The 12,888-nt window shown below is 37.9% G+C and overlaps 1 non-coding gene across 1 annotated transcript; it reads left to right on the top strand.

Moving 5' to 3' along the window:
- The first annotated feature begins 9,187 nt into the window (after positions 1-9,187).
- On the top strand, positions 9,188-9,259 carry TRNAH-GUG (transfer RNA histidin (anticodon GUG)). Its single transcript has one exon. It is a non-coding gene; the product is annotated as a tRNA-His (tRNA).
- Positions 9,260-12,888: the final 3,629 nt, after the last annotated feature.

Genomic DNA, 12,888 nt, shown 5'->3' with positions numbered 1-12,888 from the left:
ATCAGATCTAATACCTTGAATCTGTTTGTCACTTCCACTGTGTAATCATAAGGGATTTGATTTAGGTCATACCTGAATGGTCCAGTAGTTTTCCCTACTTTCTTCAATTTAAGTCTGAATTTTGCAATGAATCTTGTTTTCAGTTACAATTTGCATTCTCACTTTTTTCCCTCCTTTTCTCTGTGGCTCATAGGTAGGTTAGAATAGTAATTTATATTCTTTTATCTAAACTTATCTGTATATTAAGGCTGTGATGATTAAAAAATGCAATCTAACTAGATAGTGCATTTTAAGATTTAAGAACCTCTGTGTTTTACTTTTCTGGTGTGAGACTGGCTATCTGTATATCAAAGGGGGATATAAATTCTTAGATAGTTTATTTTTTAACATTTAGTTTAGGTTTCAGACAATTGTTAGGGAAATTAAATAAACAGTTCTGTTTAAGCTTCAGAGACAAAGCAGAGCAGGCCTCTGACCTTGATTCTAATCTGCCTGGACACTGCCCAGACGGAGTGACTGTGAGTGACTGCCTGCTGGGTCTGCAAGACTTAAAGCCCCATAGATAAGATGGGAGAGGATTCCCGAGGTTGTTGAGCCCCTGGAGGGGGCCCCGGGCAATCAAGCCCCAGGCTTAGCAACAGTCCAAGTTTTACATGTCAGAACCAAATCATTAACCTGAACCCAAGCTTGCAATTTGCTCACAGGTTGATGATGATATCAGTCTGAGTCCATCCTGGGATTATAAATGGGAACCCCAAACTGCAGTCTTTGAAGTCTCACCCACAGATCCTTTCCCAATTGGTACTCCAGATGCACTCTGATAGGGGACTTGCCAGCACTGTTTAAGTCTGGATGTTATTCAGAATCTTATTTGGTGATGTATCTTCTGCTCTTCTATTTCTCTCTTCTTTTAATGTTAGTATTTTGAAAGTAAGATAGATAATTCTCTAATAAATAGTTGTATTATTTATTTGTATATATTGAGTGGCTTATTTTGTTAACAAATCCTTTGAACCTGAGACGAAAGTGAAAACTTTTGGCAAACATTAATTAAACTCACTGTTTATTTGATTAAATCATTTTTATTTTGAATTTTTTTGGCTCTTTTTCTACTAACTCAATAAAAAATAAAATACCATTTTTACATGGGCTAAATAAATATCTTTATTGTTTACATGACTGCCATGATGAAGCAAATCAAGTTGAGGTATTATTTATTTCCTTTTCAGTAAAGACACTAATAGAGTCCATAGAGTCACAAAGAGTCAGATAGGACTGAAGCAATTTAGCACACACACAAGGACACCAAATCACCAAATGAATTATTTGAATTAAAGTAAAATGATATTATTTTAATATCTTGTTCTCACTTTGTTCACTAAACATAGGTCAACAGTTCAGAGTACTTTTGCTTAATGACTTCTTACTTGAGAATTTGACAATATAAAGGTAAATATGCCCTTTGAATTTAGCATATATGAGTATAGACTCCTTCTAGATAGAGTTTAATATGAAAATAAGTAGTAATATTTGAATTGAATTTAAAGATCCTGGAGATAGAGTACATAGATGGTTGTATGCCTGTGATATTGGCAAGTTTTTTTTTTTTTTGTCAATAATAAAAATAAGGTTTTTCTGCAGTTCTATGGCTTTTGAATAGTCTAGGAAAAATTTTCTTTAAAATGTGTTATATGTTATACAACCTATTGAATTTTTCACTCATTTAAGAAATATTTGTTGATGTCCTAATGGTGCCAAACACTTTCTTAAAATGCTATAATCAAGATTTTAAAAGTCGTTTTGATCACAGCAAAAGAAGAGAATTGTTTTTGTAAAGTAGTGTTGTAAAATCTTGGTGTGTGCCTGTGTCATTTCAATCCTTTGAGACTCTCATGACAGCTAGTGATCATGCTTCAGAGGCAAGGCAGGGATGTTACATAGGCTTGCTCACAGAGCCTTTTCCATACATTTTAGGAGCACATAGAGGTTAATGGGAAACATAAAAACATCACAGAGAAGGCTTATGGAAGACATATTGAGGTGAGTTTAGATGTATTTTCCCCCAGCTCATTCCTTCCTTAGGATCAGAAATTATGGCACACAAAACCTTCTTCTCTCTTTTATGAGTGTTTATCTATAATGTGACATGATTATGTAGTCATATAAATTAATTTTTTCCAAACACCACAGAATTAGTTTTTATAGGACTATAGACATTTCCTTTAAATCATTTAGCAAACTTGTGTTAGAATTGAGATGTTGCCTCCTTTCACTGAAATGTCCATGCTCAACTTAGAATCAGATGGTTTTTTTCATGTCATCTTAGATATTTGCCTTTTATAATACTTTGTAATTTAAAATTTTATAGCAAAAGTCTTCAAGGGCAAAATATATTTTTATTTCTTGTATATCTTCCCTTTTAAAATGCATTTTTAATAATAAAAATAACATTTAGTATTGTTTCTGTGGGGAAAAATGTCAACAACGTACTACCTAAATAGTCAAAATAAATAACACACCTAAAAGTAGTAAAATTTCTCTTTAAATCTCCCCAGTTTCCACCTTTTAGACAGTCAATTATTTTTCTTTATTTTCTTCAAGACTTTAAGCACATATTTATATGAGTTTATATAGAGAGTTAACCCTTGAACAACATGAGTTTGAACTGTGTAGGCTACTTATATGCAGATTTTTTTGCAGTATGTATATTTAAAAATTCTTCAGAGATTTGCAATAAGTTGAAAAAACTTGTAGACAAGTCACAAAGCCTAGAAATACTGGGAAAAAAAGTTAAAAATTAGTAATGTCATGAATGCACAAAATATATGTTGATACTAGTCTATTTTATCATGTATTACCATAAAATAGTCACAAATCTCTTGTGAAAATTAAGATTTATCAAAACTTCCACAGACAAACACTTACAGATCATACATGGTGTCATTTGCAGTCAAGAAAAATGCAAGCAAGTGTCTGGATGCAGTGTTAAAGCAAGGCTATGTGAAGTTAGCTCCAGTTCACACTGTCCTACTGTCAAAATGTCATAGAAACCTCCTGTTGCTATCACAATGAGCTCGAGTTGTGAGCTTAAAATTCTGTGTGATACTAATCATCTCCACGTGAGCAGTTGATCTTGCCAGTACATTGGTACCCCAGTAAAAAGTGATGGCTCATGGTACTTGCACATTTTTCATTATATTTAGCACAATACCCTAAACCTTGGGTAACACCAAGTGACCCATATGAAGTGTCACTAGTGATGCTGGAAGTGCTCCCAAGAAGCAGGAAAAGATATGACATTACAAGAAAAAATTGAATTGCTTGATATGTACCAGTGATTGAGGTCTGCAATTGAGGTTGCCAGCCACTTCAAGAGAAATGGATCCAGCGTAAGGACCATTATATAAAAAAATGAAATAAGGAATGTCATTGCTGTGGTCATTCCACCAGGTTCGAAAATCTTGTACTTCTTGCAAACTACTTTTTAAAAAATCTCATATTAAAAATGCAGTTTTGATGTGGGTACACGATTGCTCTACGAAAGACATATCTATGGATTACTAAGATGATTTGAGAAGACTGAAGTCATTATCTGACAACTTAAAGCAAAAGAAAGGTGAAGGATCTAAAGCTGGACAATTTAATTCCAGTAAAGGATGGTTTGATAATTTTAGAAAGAAATTTGGCTTAAAAATATCAAGATAACAGGTAACTGAGAGGCAACAGATGAGTTCCCAGGTGCTGTTAAGAAAATCATTGAGAAGAAAGGATATCTGCCTGAGCAGGTTGTTAATGCAGACATTCTTGGGGAAAAAATGCCACAAGGAAGAGAAGGGAGCACCGGGCTTTAAGTCAGGAAGGAATAAGACAATGTCACCATTTCGTGCAAATGCCCTTTTCTCAAATGCTTCTAAGTTCTGAACCTTAAAAAGATAAACTGCAGCTGCCAGTTGTTTTTTTTTGTTGTTGTTGTTGTTGTTTGTTTGTTTGTTTTTAATTGTACAACTAAAAGGCCTGGACAATGAAACACTTTTTCTGGATTTGTTGCAGGAAGGGGGACCCCTTCCAGGGCCCGAAACTGGGCTCTTGTCTAACACTCGGAAATGAATTGTCCGAGGAGACACATGCTGACAAAGCAAGAGATTTTATTGGGAAAGGGCACCCGGGTGGAGAGCAGTAGGTAAGGGAACCCAGGAGAACTGCTCTGCCGCGTGGCTCGCAGTCTTGGGTTTTATGGTGATGGGATTAGTTTCCGGGTGGTCTTTGGCCAATCATTCTAATTCAGAGTCTTTCCTGGTGGCGCACGCATCGCTCAGCCAAGATGGATGCTAGCAAGAGGGATTCTGGGAAGTGGACGGACAGGTAGTGTCTCCTCTCGATCTTTGCGATCTCTTCCGGCTGGTGGTGGCCTATTAGTTCCGTATTCCTTATCAGGATCTCCTGCCATAAAACAACTCATGCAAATGGTTACTATGGTACCTGACCGGGGTGGGCAGTTTCAATCAGTGTGCTTCCCCTAACAGATTTGTTCCATTTATGTTTTTTCCCTGAAGTCAGGAAATACCTTTCCAGTAAGGAGCTGTCTTTTAAAGTTTTTTTTTTTGGGGGGGGGGTAGTGAGGGGTGGGGTGCAATTCCCTTAGTCACCCAGAACCCCTTGAATTCAGCATCGAAGTCACCAATGTGGTCTACTTGCCCCTAAATACAATGTCTCTAATTTAGCATTTAGACCAGAGGGTCATAAGGATGTTTGTGATGGACTGTCAACTCTATGGAAGAGAATCTTGATGAAACATCATAAAAGTCTGGAAGGATTACACTTTTGGAGATGCCATCACTGTTATAGAAAAAACTGTGAAATCCATCAAACTTGAATCAATAAACTCCTTCTGGAGAAAACTGTGTCCAGATGTTGTGCATGACTTCATAGGCTTTACAATAGAGCCAATCAAGGAAATCATGTGGATATAGAAGAAAAAAAAAAGGAGGGGGGAGAGTGTGAAGGGTTTCAAGATATGGATCTTAGAGAAATTCAAAAGCTAATAGACATCACATCAAAGGGACAAACAGAAGCAACTTGATGGAGATGAGTGCTTCCGAACCAATGCCGGAGAAAATGTAGAAGCAGTGCCAGAAACAAAAGAAATTGACAACAGATAGCCTGACGGAAGAGTTCTGATTATTGAAGACTGCTTTTGACTTTTTTAAAACATGGATCCTTTTATGATATGAGCATTGAAACTAAAACAGACAGTGGATGAGGGATTGGTTTCATATAGAAGAATTTTTGGAGAAATGAAAAAGCAAAGAAATCAGACATAAATTATGATGCATTTTTATAAAGTTACACGGAGTGTGCCTGCCTCTTTTCCTCCCTTTCTGTCTCCTCCACTGCTTCTGTATCTGCTATCCCTGAAAAACAAGACCAACCTTCCTATTTCTCCTCCTCCTCAGTTGCAGAGTAGGACACAACTCAGTGACTTTCACTTTCAGTCTACTCAGTGTGAAGTAGAGGAGGATGAAGACTTTCATGATAATCCATTTCCACATAATGAGTAGAAAATAATCATCATACCATATAGTTAACACACTTCAGTTCAGTTCAGTTCAGTTGCTCAGTCATGTCCAATTATTTGCGACCCCATGGACTGTAGCACACCAGGCCTCCTCCTGAATCACCAACTCCCAGCGTTTACTCAAACTCATATCCATTGAGTCGGTGATGCCATCCAACCATCTCATCCTCTGTCGTCCCCTTCTCTTCCTGCCTTCAATCTTTCCCAGCATCAGGGTCTTTTCAAATGAGTCAGTTCTTCACATCAGGTGGCCAAAATATCAGAGCTTCAGCTTCAACTTCAGCATCTGACCTTACAATGAATAATCAGGACTGATTTCCTTTAGGGTGGACTGGTTGGATCTCCGTGCAGTCCAAGGGACTCTCAAGAGTCTTCTCCAACACCACAGTTCAAAAGCATCAATTTTTCAATGCTCAGTTTTCTTCACAGTCCAACTCTCACATCCATACATGACTACTGAAAAACCATAGCTTTGACTAGACAAACCTTTGTTGGCAAAGTAATGTCTCTGCTTTTTAGTATGCTGTCCAAGTTGATCATAGCTTTTCTTTCAAGGAGCAAGCATCTTTTAATTTCATGGCTGTAGTCACCATCTGCAGTGATTTTGGAGCTCGAGAAAATAAAGTCTGTCACTGTTTACACTGTTCCCCATCTATTTGCTATGACATGATGGGACCAGATGCCATGATCTTTGTTTTCTGAATGTTGAGTTTTAAGCCAACTTTTCCCTCTCCTCTTACACTTTCATCAAGTGGCTCTTTAGTTCTTCTTCACTTTCTTAACTTTCACAAAATGTAAAGGTAGTGTCATCTGCATATCTGAAGTTATTGATACTTCTCCTGGCAATCTTGATTCCAGTTTGTGCTTCATGTAACCCAGCGTTTCTCATGATGTACTCTGCATATAAGTTAAATAAGCGGGGTGACAATACACAGCCTTGACAGACTCTTTTCCCTATTTGGAACCAGTCCATCGTTTCATGTTCAGTTCTAACTGTTGCTTCCTGACCTAAATGCAGATTTCTCAAGAGGCAGGTCAGGTGGTCTGGTTTTCCCATCTCTTTAGAATTTTCCACATTTTGGGGTGATCCACACAGTCAAAGTCTTTGGCATAGTCAACAAAGCAGTAGATATTTTTCTGACACTCTCTTGCTTTTCCAATGATCCAATGGATGTTGGCGGCTTCATCTCTGGTTCCTCTTCCTTTCCTAAATCCAGGTTGAACATTTGGAAGTTCACAGTTCATGTATTATTGAAGTCTGGCTTGGAGAATTTTGAGCATTACCTTGCTAGCATGTGAGATGAGAGCAATTGTGCTGTAGTCTGAACATTCTTTGGCTTTGCTTTTCTTTGGGAGGGGCTTCACTTGTGACTCAGCTGATAAAGAATCTGCCTGCAATGTGGGAGACCTGTGTTCGACCGGGGTTGGCAAGATCGCCTGGAGAAGCAAAAGGCTACCCACTCCAGTATTCTGGTCTGGAGAATTCCATGGACTGCATAGTCCATGGAGTTGCAAAGAGTTGGACATGACAGTGACTTTCACTTCTCTTCTTTGGGATTGGAATGAAAACTGACTTTTCCAGTCCTGTGGCCACTGCTGAGTTTTCCAAATTTGCTGGCATATTGAGTGCAACACTTGCACAGCATCCTCTTTAGGATTTGAAATAGGTGAAGTGGAATTCCATCACCTCCACGAGCTGTGTTTGTAGTGATGCTTCCTAAGGCCCACTTGACTTCTCATTCCAGGATGTCTGGCTCTAGGTGAGTGATCACACCATCATGATTATCTGGGTCGTGAAAATCTTTTTTGTATAGTTCTTCTATGTATTCTTGCCACCTCTTCTTAATGTCTTCTGCTTCTTTTAGGTCCCTACCATTTCTGTCCTTTATTGTGCCCATGTTTGCATGAAATGTTCCCTTGCTATCTGTAATTTTCTTGAAGAGATCTCTAGTCTTTCCCATTCTACTGTTTTCCTCTATTTCTTTGCATTGATCACTGAGGAAGGCTTTCTTATCTCTCCTTGCTATTCTTTGAAACCCTGCATTCAAATGCCTCTTGCTTTTCTTCTTTCCACAGCTATTTGTAAGGCCTCCTCAGACAGTCATTCTTCCTTTTTGCATTTCTTTTTCTTGGGGATGATCTTTATCTCTGCCTCCTGTATAACATCCTGAACCTCTGTCCATTGTTCTTTAGGCACTCTGTCTATCATATCTAATTCCTTGAATCTATTTCTCACTTCCACTGTATAATCGTAAGGGATTTGATTTAGGTCATACCTGAATGGTCTAGTGGTTTTGCCTACTTTCTTCAATTTAAGTCTGAATTTGCCAATAAAGAGTTCATGATCTGAGTCACAGTCAGCTCCTGTTCTTGTTTTTGTTGGCTGTATAGAGCTTGTCTATCTTTGGCTGCAAAGAATATAATCAGATTTCAGTATTGACCACCTGGTGATGTCCATGTGTGGAGTCTTCTCTTATGTTGTTGGAAGAGGGTGTTTGCTATGACCAGTGTGTTCTCTTGGCAAAACTCTATTAGCCTTTGCCCTGGTTCTTTCCGTACTCCAAGGCCAAATTTGCCTATTACTCCAGGTATTTCTTGACTTCCTATTTTTACATTCCAGTCCCCTATAATGAAAAGGATATCTTTTAGGGGTGTTAGTTCTAGAAGGTCTTGTAGGTCTTGATAGAACTGTTCAACTTCAGCTTCTTCAGCATTACTGGTCGGGGCATAGACTTGGATTACTGTGATATTGAATGGTTTGCCTTGGAAACAATCAGAGGTCATTCTGTCATTTTTGAGATTGCATCCAAGTACTGCATTTCAGACTCTTTTGTTGACCATGATGGCTATTCCATTTCTCTAAGGGATTCCTGCCCACAGTAGTAGATATAATGGTCATCTGAGTTAAATTCATCCATTCCAGTCCATTTTAGACTGCTGATTCCTAGAATGTTGACATTCAGTCTTGCCATCTCCTGTTTGACCACTTGCAATTTGCCCCGATTCATGGACCTAACATTCCAGGTTCCTATGCAATATTGCTCTTTACAGCATCGAACCCTGCTTCCATCACCAGTCCCATTCACAACTGGGTATTGTTTTTGCTTTGGCTCCATCCCTTCATTCTTTCTGGAGTTATTTGTCCACTGATCTCCAGTAGCATATTGGGCACCTACCGACCTAGGGGGCTCATCTTCAGTGTCCTATCTTTTTGCCTTTTCATACTGTTCATGGGGTTCTCAAGGCAAGAATACTCAAGTGGTTTGCCATTCCCTTCTCCAGTGGACCACATTCTGTCAGAACTCTCCACCATGACCCATCTGTCTTGGGTGGCCCTCCTCAGCATGGCTTATAGTTTCATTGAGTTAGACAAGGCTGTGGTTCATGTCATCAGATTGGTTAGTTTTCTGTGACGGTGGTTTTCAGTCTGTCTGCCCTCTGATGGAGGAGGATAAGAGGCTTATGGAAGCTTCCTGATGGGAGAGACTGACTGAGGAGGAAACTGGGTGTTGTTCTGATGGGAGGGGCCATGCTCAATAAATCTTTAATTCAATTTTCTGTTGATGGGTGGAGGTGAGTTCCCTCACCTGGGGCCAAACTATCCTGGGGGCTTCCCTTGTAGCTCAGTTGGTAAAGAATCTGCCTGTGGTGCAGAAGATCCAGGTTTGATCCCTGGCTTGGGAAGATGCCCTGGAGAAGGAAATGGCTACCCACTCCAGTATCCTTGCCTGGAAAATCTCATGGACAGAGGAGCCTGGTGGGCTGCAGTCCATTCGTTCGCAAAGAGTCAGGCACGACTGAGCGACTAACACTTACTTACTTACTTATACTATCATGGAGGTCATGAAGATAGTGGCGACCTCCTTCAAATGTTCCCATGTACTCACTGCTATGCTCCGTGCCCTCAAGTGCCCCCAACCATGCAGCAGACCTCCACCGACCCACGCCTCCACTGGAGACTCCTGGACACTCACGGTCTGGGTCAGTCCTTTCTCCTGGGTCCTGGTGCACAAGGTTCTGCTTGTAGCCTTTCAGTCTGTTGCTCATATGTTTGCCTTCATATGAGAATATAATCACTATGTGGCAAGAATTGGGTGACACCATTTTCACTGTCATCAGCTTCTAAGTAGTGGTTGTGTAGAACATCAGTGCACCACTTGTATTAAAGTGGATAGCCTATCCTTACTTGGGCATAAGGTGAATGATATTTAATGTAATATTAATAATATGTTTGATTTCTTAGTGTCATAACTTTGCTTTCAAATAATTACATTGCCTACAGTATTCCTCACTCATAATTGGAGACATTGTGTATCAGATTATCATCACAGGTGTTTTCTTAAAAAAAAATGGTAACAAAGCTTCCAATAGTGTATTATAAATATTAATATAATATGCTGTACACCATGAAAGTTTATAAGGATTCATTCATTAGTGTTAGGCAAGGCTACCGTGAATCAATCACAGAGATTACACTAGGCTACCATAAAGCAATCGTATCATTGCTTCTTTGTTATTGATGCATGAATTATCATACCTATAGATAAATATGAATTTTTTTCACATTATATTTTCATTTCTGATTTTGAGTGCTACAATATGTATAACACCTATAATATTTTATATCATATAAGACAATATTGATGCAAATCCTGACACAATTCACCCTGTAAACAGTCACTGTAAACTTACAGAATCAGTAAATGCAGTATTGTTCTGTGAATGTATTTTCTCTTGCTTATGATTTTCTTGATAGAATTTTCTTTTCTCTATCTTGCCTTATTGTAAGAATATATAATATAATCCATATGACATGCATAATATGTGTTACCAACTCCTTATGTTATCAGTAAAGCTTCCTGTCAATGGTACACTATTAGCAGTTAGTTTTGGAGAGGTCAAAATTTATATGCTGTAAGAAATTTTCCTGATATAAGTGCTCATATTTATGTTTTTTATACACATATTTCCATAGGCAAGATCTAGAAGTGGTATTACTTAGCCATACGGCAGGCACATTATAAACTTTGTAATTCCACCAGCACAGTATGCAAATCCTTGTTTCCCCAAAGCAATGTTGACTATATATAATTATTTCATGCTATGGTCATCCGATGATTTTAAGTGATTCTCATTATCCCTAGATTCCCTATTTGTGAACTTACCTGCTCACTAAAATTAATTTTAAGCCCCTAAATCTGTATTCACGATGCTATCTGGACCAGTCATAGACTTGCTCAGGGCAATGAAACTTTTGAACCACCTGATACACACCTTCCCAGCTGAGGAAATGGTGCTCAGTCCTCGTATTGCAAATAAGTGTAATTTTTGCAGTGCGTTAGTGTTGCATTTTCCGTATTTTGTGCTTCTTGGTGATTTTGCCATTTAAAATGGCCCCCAAGTGTAGAGCTGCAGTGCTATTTGACGCTTCTAAGTGCAAGAAGGCTGTGGTATGCCTTAGGAAGACAAGTATGTTAGATAAACCTCAGTCAGGCATGAGTTATAGTGTTTGCTGACTGTAAGTTCAATGTTAATGAATCAATCAACAATATTTACTAAATGAGGTGCCTTTAAAGGGTTTCCCTGGTGGCTCAGACAGTAAAGACTCTGCCTTGCAATGCGGGAGACCTGGCTTCAGTCCCTGGGTTGGGAACTGGGTTGGGAAGATCCCCTGGAGGAGGGCATGGCAACCCACTCCTGTATTCTTGCCTGGAGAATTCCATGGACAGAGGAGCCTGGCGGGCTAGAGTTCATTGGGTCGCAGAGTTGGACACGTGCATTTAAACAGTAATATCCATAAAACAATGTTATGTATTGATTAGCTGATGAAAATGTTGTGACTATAGGTTCATGGAAATCTAACATTATTTCCCTGTGGCGTATTTGTTCAGTTTTTGTGGCAACTTTATACAACATAAATATGATGAGTAATAAGAATCAAATGTCTACCACTTTAATTTTCACCCCATTAACTATTAATGTTGCAAAACATCTTTTATACAAGTATTTAATACTTGCATTTCTCTTTTTGCTATTATCTATTTATAACATTTGTCTATTTTCATTAGATTTTCTCTTTTTCATCAATTCATGTTTTTCTTATATTAGTGGTACTGAAAGTTTTCCAGTTTAATATATTGAAAATATTTTCTCTAGTTCATCCACTGTTGGTTTTTTGATATTTCAGCCACTTCTTTTTATTAATATAATGAAAGCTATACATTCCACTTACTTTATGGGGTCTCAGTTTTTTGTCTAACATGCTACAGTTTCATTTGTTTACCAGGTTCTTTGAATTATCTAGAATTTCTTCTCTTGCAATACATGGATCATTTCTACCCCCAATAATCAAGTATAGCTAATTTCCCTAACATTGTATATTTAATAGCCCACAATTTTATTACTGATTTTAGGTGAAACTGTTTAAAAATATATTTTTTTTCCATTTCTGGACTCTTGATTATTTCATTTGTTGCTTTATTATTTGAAAAGTTTTCACACTGTCTTAGTTACTCATTTTATAGTACAACTTTATATTTGTCAGGGACACTTCTTCCTTATCTTTTTAAAATTTTCTATATATTTTATTTATTCTTGTGTATTATTTCTTCCAAAACTGTAATTAAAGATTTTTTTTTACCCTAGAAATGAGTAGTTCTGTTAGTAGTATTTGTATAAGAGGAGTAAACTGCATCCCATGACTAAAAACGCTGGCGTAACTCCTTTAGTGCGCCCACTTTCTGAGTTGTATGTATTATTTCATCAGTCTCCTTCATCCGATGCCCTTGCCATAGCCCAGTAAGGCTGTGCTATTGCAAAGCAAAGCTATTTGTTTTGTGAGAGTGAAATCAAAGCAAAAGAAATGATCTGTTTTGCTAAGTGCTGGGAAATATGTATGAAGCATAACTTTGCCACAAAACAGAGTTTCCCTCTACATTTTATATAGTTTGCCAGACAGTTCACGACAGCAAACAGATCTTATCTCTTTATTGGTTAGTGTTGGAGATATAGTGAAATTACATTTTACGTTCATTGTCTTCAGAATTCTATGTACATTTCCTTCCTTTTTTGAAACATAGCAAGGATGCAAACCTCATAGATGCAAATGTAGTCATGCCTTCAATTATGCCATGATTAAATTATAATCATCAATATCTTCTAAAATTTTAGATGCCACTGTCTTTGTATTATGACCTGGATTATATCTGCGTTAGAGGCAAGCACATTTCTGCAAGTATTTTCTTGTTATATTAATAAATTTGAAATATCACATCATCTTAAGTATCTATTTCCTAGTGACATCTAAATATTTA

Source organism: Dama dama, chromosome 21, assembly GCF_033118175.1.
Source record: "Dama dama isolate Ldn47 chromosome 21, ASM3311817v1, whole genome shotgun sequence".
Lineage (NCBI taxonomy): Eukaryota > Metazoa > Chordata > Mammalia > Artiodactyla > Cervidae > Dama > Dama dama.
The sequence above is the reverse complement of the archived record's forward strand: the minus strand, read 5'-3'. Positions and strand labels throughout refer to the sequence as shown.